This window comes from Stegostoma tigrinum, chromosome 10, assembly GCF_030684315.1.
Source record: "Stegostoma tigrinum isolate sSteTig4 chromosome 10, sSteTig4.hap1, whole genome shotgun sequence".
NCBI lineage: Eukaryota > Metazoa > Chordata > Chondrichthyes > Orectolobiformes > Stegostomatidae > Stegostoma > Stegostoma tigrinum.
Window position 1 is genome coordinate 20479750 of NC_081363.1, and position 10233 is coordinate 20489982.

Consider the following 10233-nt stretch of genomic DNA (forward strand, 5'->3'; position numbering starts at 1 on the left):
CACACCGTTCCATTTCATCTCAGAAAGGAGAAGATTCAGGCTTCGTACAAAGCTCTGTACCAAGTTTGCGTTCCTTCTTGCTCTTTGTTATTTAGGGCAGGCTTTCCACCTGGGTTCCCAGAGTGAGTGTGTGCAGCACCCATCAATTTTCTTCTCAATGAGCCTTGCTCATTGAAGAGATCATCTGAAACCTTTGCATCACAACAAGTGTGAGTCTTCTCCAATACAGTGTGATCAAATATCACTGCTATTCTTTCTCCCAATTCTGGCTTCTGTGCATAGATCCCAACTCTATGCTATTCTCTAGATCATACTTAGTATCAAGAATCTGAGCGGATGGCTGTGACTGTGAAAGTGACTGACAATGTATCTTCACCTTCTTCTTCTCCTTTGTCCAGTGCCTGGATTTCTTCAGCCTATGAAAATGGAAAGGGACATGGACAGAGAGTAGGAGGGGGCTCAGGGATGGAGGGATGCATGCTCATACTGCCTGCAGCTTGTTATTCAGAAAACATGGTGGCAGGAGCAAAGGAGGATGAGCTATGTGAATAATCTGCTTTTCAATCAGCCCCACTGGAGGCCAGGGCCCCGTCCTTCACAGCAGTCCTTTAATAATGGTCAGTATCATTACGTCTGTGACAACCAGAACTCATGGGTGCACCCTCCCACTCAGGTTAGTTCCTGCTATCTCTTGCTATTTGTTACCTTGTCATGTTACAGCAATGGAAGTGTGTCATTGCCATCTGTTTGGGAGATGCGACTATCATGGTTGATTGTTTGCTGCTGTACACAGGCTATGAAGTGTGGATTTGAGGCTTGCACTAGTATCGGGAAGGTGATGGCCTAGTTGTAATATCTCTGGGCTGTTAATCCAGAGACCAGATAATGTTGCAGGGACCTGGGCTCGAATCTCACTACAGTAGATGGTGGAATTTGATTTCAATAAAATATCTGGAATTAAGAATCTAATGATGACTGTGAATCCGCTGTTGGGAAAAGTGCATCTGGGTCACCAGTGTCCTTTATGGAAGGAAACTGCCATCCTTACCTGGTCTGGCCTGCATGTGACTCCAGACCCACAGCAATGTGGATGACTCTTGACTGCCCCCTGAGTAATTAGGGATGGGCAATAAATACTGCTTAGCCAGCGACGCCCTCATCCTGTTAATGAATAAAGGAAAAAAAAACTGTCAGAGTGAGATGAAGAACATGAATGAGCCTCGATTAATGGAGAGTGTTGGTAGAGGAATGATGAGCAGTTTGTAAATCTAGCAACGCAGTTGTTTGGATATGAAGTTTGAAATCAATTTACTCGTGTGGGATCATTAAACTTTCTCCTGCACTGCTTCTATGTACTTAGTTTTAATGCTTTGGCATTTTCCTCCTCCACAGTCTTAGTGCCTTCTGAACACATGTCTGGATATTATTTGAGTACTGAGGATATTTCCCTTCATTCCTCCACTTCCAGCAAGACCTCCAATGCTCTTTCAGGAAATCTTGGCATCCTTGTTCTCCCACTGTCAGCCATTGCTGAACTTGGCACAGTACAATATGCCCAGTTACCTCAGCAGCATCAGCACCCCAATCCACAATACCCTTTCCTCTCAAACAATGCTGGCTGATTTGAAGTAAAGCTGGTATGTAAAAATGCTGTTCTGTGCAGTCAAAAATCAACATGGTTAGCAATGGCTAAACACGGCAATTGTTATGACGATCATACACTGTAACCGGCATCATATTGAATTGCACTATACTGTCATTACCTTGTGATCCTGTGACTTTTTTCTTTCAGAACTATCAATTTTATCAGTATGATCAATATCATCTGCAAATACTCACAGAAAATCTGCCAACTGGCTGTTCTCTGGTATTAAGGGAATATCTCACAATATGAGAATGTCATACTTTCGTTTTTTTCTTGTTGCTAACATTGTTGGCTAGGGTAATCAATTAAACAAATAACTGTGCATTATTGACTCTCCAATTACGAGAGATGCGGAGTTGACAGCAGCAGAAGATTCACTGAACTGTCTGCAGCTCCAGTCGTCATTGTGCTACAATTAAATATTTTTCTGTCTTTAAAACAAAATCCGGGGTCAGGTTTCATTTCCTGAAAATATTAACAATTATTCTGATGCCATTACTAAATGATGCAAAATTTATCACTTTGAATTTACTATTGATAATGTTAACAGACAGGTATTTGTATCATATTTGACATTCCTCTGGAGTTTAAAAATGAGTTTATTTTACTAGATTGCATATATACTTTGATGTACATGCACACATACTGTGTAGAAATGTTCGCATAAATTTAGCAGCATATGCTAATATATTGATATTATGGAAGTGTATATTGACACAAATAACCGGAAGGCAAAGTACAGGGCTAATGGTAAGATTCTTGGTAGTGTATATGAGCAGAGAGATCTCGGTGTCCATGTACACAGATCCTTGAAAGTTGCCACCCAGGTTGACAGGGCTGTTAAGAAGGCGTACAGTGTTTTAGCTTTTATTAATAGAGGGATCGAGTTCCGGAACCAAGAGGTTATGGTGAAGCTGTACAAAACTCTGATGCGGCCGCACTTGGAGTATTGTGTACAGTTCTGGTCACCGCATTCTAAGAAGGATGTGGAAGCTTTGGAAATGGTGCAGAGGAGATTTACTAGGATGTTGCCCGGTATGGAGGGAAGGTCTTACGAGGAAAGGCTGAGAGACTTGAGGCTGTTTTCATTCGAGAGAAGAAGGTTGAGAGATGACTTAATTGAAAGATATAAAATAATCAGAGGGTTAGATAGGGTGGATAGGGAGAGCCTTTCCTAGGATGGTGACGGCGAGCACGAGGGGGCATAGCTTTAAATTGAAGGGTGAAAGATATAGGACAGATGTCAGAGGTAGTTTCTTTACTCAGAGAGTAGTAAGGGAATGGAATGCTTTGCCTGCAACGGTAGTAGATTCGCCAACTTTAGGTACATTTAAGTCGTCATTGGACAAGCATATGGACGTACATGGAATAGTGTAGGTTAGATGGGCTTGAGATCGGTAGGACAGGTCGGCACAACATCGAGGGCCAAAGGGCCTGTACTGTGCTGTAATGTTCTATGTTCTATAAATGACAAATATATTGAATGAAACTTTACAATCAAGAAAAATATATATTTCATGAAAGAGTGCATTCTGTATGCTTCATGAAAGAGCGTAATGGTTGTAATCAATATATTTTATAAAGGCAGGTAAGAATTTGATTCACAGCGGTTGAGGGAAGCGTACATTGATATGCCTCAGTTGTGTTTTTAAGTGAATTAAGACCTTTGTTGAAATAATGGACAAAGAGATGCCATCTGAATTTGTTAGTTGTTCACCCAAAACTCGGCAATGATAACTTCTGGAAATAAGCTAGGGCTTGAACACTGAACTGTGTTGCACACAAAATACAAACCTAAAAATAAGCTTTTTTTCCCATTAGCTCGACAGCCTTTTAAAAACTACTCACAATTCAGTCTGTTCCGTCCTCCCAGGATTGTGGGTCAATTGAAATCCTTACAAGATAACAGGCAAATGCGCCTCCGCTCCCAGTCACAACACATTGTTTTCTATATTTGCTTAATTTGCCTGTGCTGATGGTGTGCTGCAGCTTCCATGGTGTTAAAGAATTCACTCAATTTGTTTTTCCTATACCATAATTATAAATAAAAGCCTGTCATGCTGCATCGGTCAAGTATATCCAGAACAGTGTTATTAGATGTCACTCTGAAGGGAGCTCAGCTTTAAGGGGACAGTCTTCTGCAGTGTGGCAGGCAAATAAATCAGTGCATAAATCTGTCCATGGTAGAGCATTCCAAACCAGCTTATTTGAAGAGTTCCAAGTTGTGTGATTGCTGCACGATTGAAACAAAACTCACTGCACAACTGTACAGAGGTTCCTTATGATAAAGGATGTGTTGAACTTTAATGTCAGTTGCTGCTTTGAACAAAAGAAGTCATTGGGAAGTTCCCACAATATGTTTTTAACGGTACTTTGACAAGTTGCTATGCATTTTCAGCAAAGAAAATGTTGCTTTCCCTTGTTCTTTTTTTGTGTAGGCCCTTCTTTGTTTAGCTATTCAGCCTCACCAACTCCCTCTTAGCATGTTTAAATGGCTAAACCTCGAAGAATAGGGCAGTCTTAGATTTAGACCTTGTTTGTCACATTAGTGAGCTTATTTCAGTGCAGGCTAGTGAACCACAGAGTGAGGGACTCTATAAACAGAGTTAGGGGAGGCAATAGCCTCGTGTTATTATTGCTGGACTGTTACCCAGACACCCAGATAATGTTCTGAGGGCCCAGCTTCGAATCCTGCCACAGCAGATGGTGGAATTTGAATTCATTGAATATCTGGAATTAAGAATTTGATGATGACTGTGAATCCATTGTCAGTTGTCGGGAAAAACCTACCTAGTTCACCCTTTAGGGTAGAAGGCTGCCATCCTTACCTGGTCCGGCCTAACATGTGATTTCAGATGCACTGCAATGTGTTTGACTCCGGGCAATTAGGGATGGGCAATAAATGCTGCCTAGCCAGCGACACCTTCATTCTGTGAACAAATAAAGGGGGGAAAAACAATCAGTGAGAGTTTCCACCGTCAGTTACGAGAACACAATCCCGACTAGAGACTGTCTCAAAACATCAGGTGAGAGTAGAATTCAGCCCACTGTTATCAAACAGATTATATACGCACTTATAACCAAGGTTCAAGCACAACGAGTGGCTACTTATATTTTATCAGAGTGCAGCGGATGCTGAGTACCCAATGTTCAGCAAAAAAACTGCTGCAAAAGAAGCAAGTGGGAAAAGTCAAAGTAGCAATCTGTCAAGAAAACAGTGTCACCAGAAAGGCTTCTTGTTGCTTTGCTTTCGGCGTTAAGTAGCATCTAGAGTATTGCAAGCTGTTGCTATGATTTGTCATTTTTTCACATTCTTTTGTAGGTTCGTAGCTTTTTATATATTTTCAGGTAAACTTGATTGAAAGCAGCAGATTACAACCTTGACTTGCACAGATCAATTATAGAAAGCAGTCTGAAACAGGGTAAGTGGGAGCACAACTCGTTTTTGTAAAGCACAGAAAAACTTCACAGGAACATTATATGGAATAAATATGACATGCAGCCGACAAAGGAGTCATTAGATTGGTCAGACTAACCAAGAACTGACCAAAGAGGACATAGATTTAAGGAGGAAATTTCAGAAGATAAGAGTTTACGTGACTAAAGGCAGGTAGAGAGTCGAGAAATACCATTAAAACAGTAAAGCGTGATTGGAAACAAAGACTGTAGGAGAAGGACAGATCTATAAATGATGTCAGTATAAGCTGTGTGCTTGTTTCCCACTTATAACTTATTCACATGGTAAAATTGAAGCATGCAAACAGGTCATTGGCAACTACTAAAATTCATGCCGTGTATAGTTCAAGCAAACAGAAATACTTATGTGGATCCAGAACTGAATTTGTTAAGGAATTAATATGAGTGAAATATAAGAACCACAACAAAATATTCCCTTTGCCATGTCTGCTTCTTATTTGTACCACTTTCCTTGTGTGGATCTTCCTTGTTGCAAAACACATTACTGGGATGCTGAAATTTCTGCGAACTGTGAGCTGAGAATTTCTGTAGAGGGACTTCTGTTTGTTGCCATACATTAACTGACAAGTAGTGGGCATCCTGAATGAACAGTATTTCTAGTGCACATCTGGCAGCTCCTGAGAAATTCCTAGCCTACATGACATATAGGTACTGTTTTGCATTCAAATACTTGAACATCTTAGCTGTCCCCCTCCCATAGCTGTGAGTGAGTTTATTATGTAAGCTCCACATTGCATCAAAAATGGTGAGAAATCTTACAAGAGAATATCTTGTTGGTGACACTGGCCACACAAGGGTTGAAAACCTAATAGAGATTTTAAAAATTCAAGAAGGGTATAGATAAGGTGATAGATAGGTGTCTTTTCCCTGGGATGGGAGATTTCAAAACTAGGGGATACATTTTTTTAAGGTGGGAGGAGAAAGAATTAGAATAAACTTCCAGAAGAAGTGATGGATCTGAGTACAGTCAGAATGTTTAAAAGACATTTGGACAAGTAGATGAATAGGAATGGTTCAGAAGGATATAGACCAAGCGCTGGGGGTTAGGATGAGTCTATTTTGGGATTATAGTCAGCTTGGACTGGTTGGACTTGGGGTCTGTTTCCATGCTCTATAACTCTATGATTCTAATGGAGGAGAAGTTATTAACCCACTCTTTTGCCCAGAAGATTAATAATATAAGCTGATCACCATTTCTTGTGCCCGCTCTCCAACATTGTGTGCCAGCTGCCAAATCGAAGCTGCTGGATTTTAAGTTATAGAAGAATCCCACCTGAAACAGGCATTGGGCAGGTTGGATATGCAAGCCATGATTCAAGGTCCATTTGTAGAAATCTGACAAATGTATGGGCAGAATTGCTGTCAGATATTCTCCACCGAGTAGTTCTGGGCTTTAACCAGCTTCATGGAAGCCACTCAAAGAATGGCAACAGGATCTTACAATGATTACATGTCCATATAATAGACATGGAGTCAGAAGGAGCAAGGGCAACGTTGATCATTGCTGAAGTACAATCAACTTCCACCTGTTAATTTCAACCCAACACCATAACTACTGCTCCCACCCCAAATACACACAGACACACACAAACCCGTAGTCCAAATCCTAACACTCGTGCAGGTCAGTTCATCACTGGAATTGGCTGAAGCTGGTCAGCTCCCAAAACTGCATCAGGGAGCCTGAGAAATGCCTCCAATATTTTTGGGTTAAATTGAACAGGGTTTGAGGATCAATTTCAATCTCAGGCCATTAGGGTTTAGCAGGATCTTTAATGCCTTTATCGAATGCCTTGTTTTGGATTTGAAGCCTCAGTCCAATTCAAAAATCGAACCAACCACTTCACTGTGAGATTGGATGCTCTTTCAATTTAAAGCAAGTGTGAGGTTAGGAGGTAAGATGACTTGCTTTTCCTGTGGGCAGGGAGAATCACAATTATATCTTTAAATAAATTGTAAAACCTGCACTGCTGCTGAGCACTAACCACTACTTCACATGCCCCGTGGGTCGTGAAAGTACCAATTAAATCCTTAAGTTATTTTTGTAAATAAACTTATTACAAAATTGTTAAGTGTTTGTGGGAGCCGAGATGATTTTCAAAAGATCAGATTATAAATTTGAACTCAGGTCTTTGCTTGTAGTGCAAAGTCTAAACTATTCATTAATGCATCAGGATGATTCCTGGCAGGTAGACATTTTACAACATGGTTTGTTGGTCTGGATTAATCAAAGGGTTAAATTAAGGCTGAAGGCACAGAAAGAATATTCTCACCTATTCATGTTCTTCTACATTATAATTAACATGTAGTATGGAGAAGAAAAGGCTCAATGAAAAAAGAAAATTATAGCATGGAATGTTTAACAGTTAGGAAAGAATTTTAACTTGGGCCTTTGCGGCAGTTGCAAAGACTTTAGCATTGGGGGTGGAGGAGCCTGGAGCCAGGCGCATGGCTCCAGCTCTAACACAGTGGTCCTGGGAACACTGGCAGAGACGGAGGCCATAATTAAGACCCCAGAGCCCTTTCCATGGACCCCGGAGCCCATAATAAGGAGGATGCAAGGCCAAATTTGGAGGAAAGGTAAAGATGAACTCTACTGCATTGATATCTTGCATTATATTCTGTGTTTTAAGATAGCACCGGAGTGTGGCGACACTAAACATCACTTTTCACTACATTTATATACACGTGACAGTAGTAAATCTAATCTAATCTAAAGTCCATTTGGTTCAGCCTTCTTCCAGTTATTTTATCACCATTGCTTTCTTGGGTGGTTGAGGGGTCAGGTTATAATTCATGAATATGTGTTCATCATGTGCCTAGGTCTTGGAAATTGTTTTAAAATCACCAAATCACAGAGTCGCAGAAGTGTTATTGGCAGAGAAGGAGGCCATTCAACCCACTGTGTCTGTTCTAGACATTTACATGAATGTTATTACATATGGCCAATTTCCTGCTTTTACCCCATAGCCTTGCACAATACATCTATTCAACTAATCATCTGATTCCCCTGTGAATGTCTCAGTTGAACAGTTATTGACCTGAATTAGCCTTGGATGCTTTACTCATTAGAAGCTGACAGGAAGGAAGTGGAGCCTTTTAAGTGTGAGTATCTATTTTTATCGGCCCACAATACTCTCCCAAACCATGCCCACTTCTTGACATACTGCTTAGAAGTCAGAAAGGCATAATACTTCTAAGACAATTAGATGAAGTCTTGACATGATGCTCAAGTACAGAGGCCTCCATCTTACTCTATGTTCATTCAGTTAGCAGGCAGTCTATGAGACATTTGGACTGCTAGTTAACCAGTCAATTATCTGGACAGTATAACACTAATCTAAGTAAGCATATAACCCAGATTACATATGTAAGTCTGAGATGTCACATTAGTGTAATAGCTAGTTGTTAATAAACTTCCAGATATCTAACTCAATACAAATCTGACTGTTTATCATCTGTATTACTTTGGTTAAGCTGTAGAAAATCAAGCTGGCAGATGAACTCTGACTGGTAGATGTGTTGCTGTGATGAATGCATCCATCAATGCTGAATAACAGTGCACTGCCAGGCTTTGTTTAAATTTTAAATCAGCAGATTGAATATGATTGGTCATTGCATTGCTTGAGAAATGAATCAGAGAATGACTGATACCTATCTATTGAATTGAAACAGATGCAGTGCATGTACATGTATGCAAATAATGGAATCTTGACTATTAATATAGTTAGTTTCCAGTACACCACAAAAATGCATCCAACTGCAAGCCCAACTAGCAATCCTCAATTAGTTTTCAGTGTAATTCATTGTACACTCAGAATTATCCTACAAATGTCATCCAATTAATTGACCAATTCTCTATGGCAATGCCTGTACCAATTATATTCCTAGCACTCTGCTCTCATGCAGTATAAATGCTCGTCTTTTGTCTTTGAATTGATATGCTTGCTATAAAATGATTTGGCACAATGTTGCTTTTTTTGACAATTCTCAAGTTTTTAAGAGGCTTTTGAGAACGAATTTTCAAATTTAAGAGGTGGATCCGATGTTAAAGAAAATTGAACAACCTAGCTGACTTCCAACTCAGCCACTTTCAGTTTGAATGGAAATGAGTGGAGAGTTTATCATTGGGGAGGGACTCAAGCCCACCTAGGAGGCAGATTGGTGACTAAAGTATTTAAATAAAGCTCCATATTTTCATTTAAATGGTTTTATTTTTCATTCTTGTTGGTTGATCTTACTATGTAGCAGGAAAGCTAAGGCTCGATCCGTCAACTAATAGACAATAGGCAATAGGTGCTGGAGTAGGCCATTCGGCCCTTCGAGCCAGCACCACCATTCATTATGATCATGGCTGACCATCCACAATCAGTATCCTGTTCCTGCCTTATCCCCATAACAGCTTTACAGCACTGCTTGTGAGTCAAGAACAAAAGAAGTGTTTTCCCTTTGGTATACCATGCTTTTGTGTTGCCCCCCCACCCCACAACAGGAACACCCTCCTCCCATCCCCATCATGATCAGCTAACATTACTCTCCTTCCTTTGTCCAATTTCTTCAACCCCCTGAAACCTGACCAAGACCTTCATGCCCCTGCCAAGACCAGATTTACCTCCGATTCACTCCCTGGCTACTTCCCAGCTGGACAGCCAGCTAACCAGTTATTGTGGCTTAAGGAACTTATTACCGAATTTAGAACAGACCATGCCATTTTGCTTTCGGCCAGACCTGCGGGAAACCCCGATATCAGAATTTTTTTTCCCCCCATTTGATCTTCCCATTTGACAAATATTATCAGATCCTTGATACTCCACAATATTACCATTTAAATAATTATCATCTGTTGATTGTATTCAGGTTGTTGGGCTTTTTGACCATTTTCAATTAAAATGATTTCACCTTTGTTTTTTTACATAAGGCGATGAGTCACAAAGCCATGATGGCGCAAATGGAGGCAAGTTAGCCCTTTGAGTCCAGGAATGTTCTTTGTTAACTGATGCATTCATCTCTATCCCCATAACCCTGCAATTTTATTTAATTCTGTGTCCATCCGATTTTCTTTGAAAATAATTGAACTTCTCATTGATGGTGGAACAGGCTTGAGTGAGTGTATG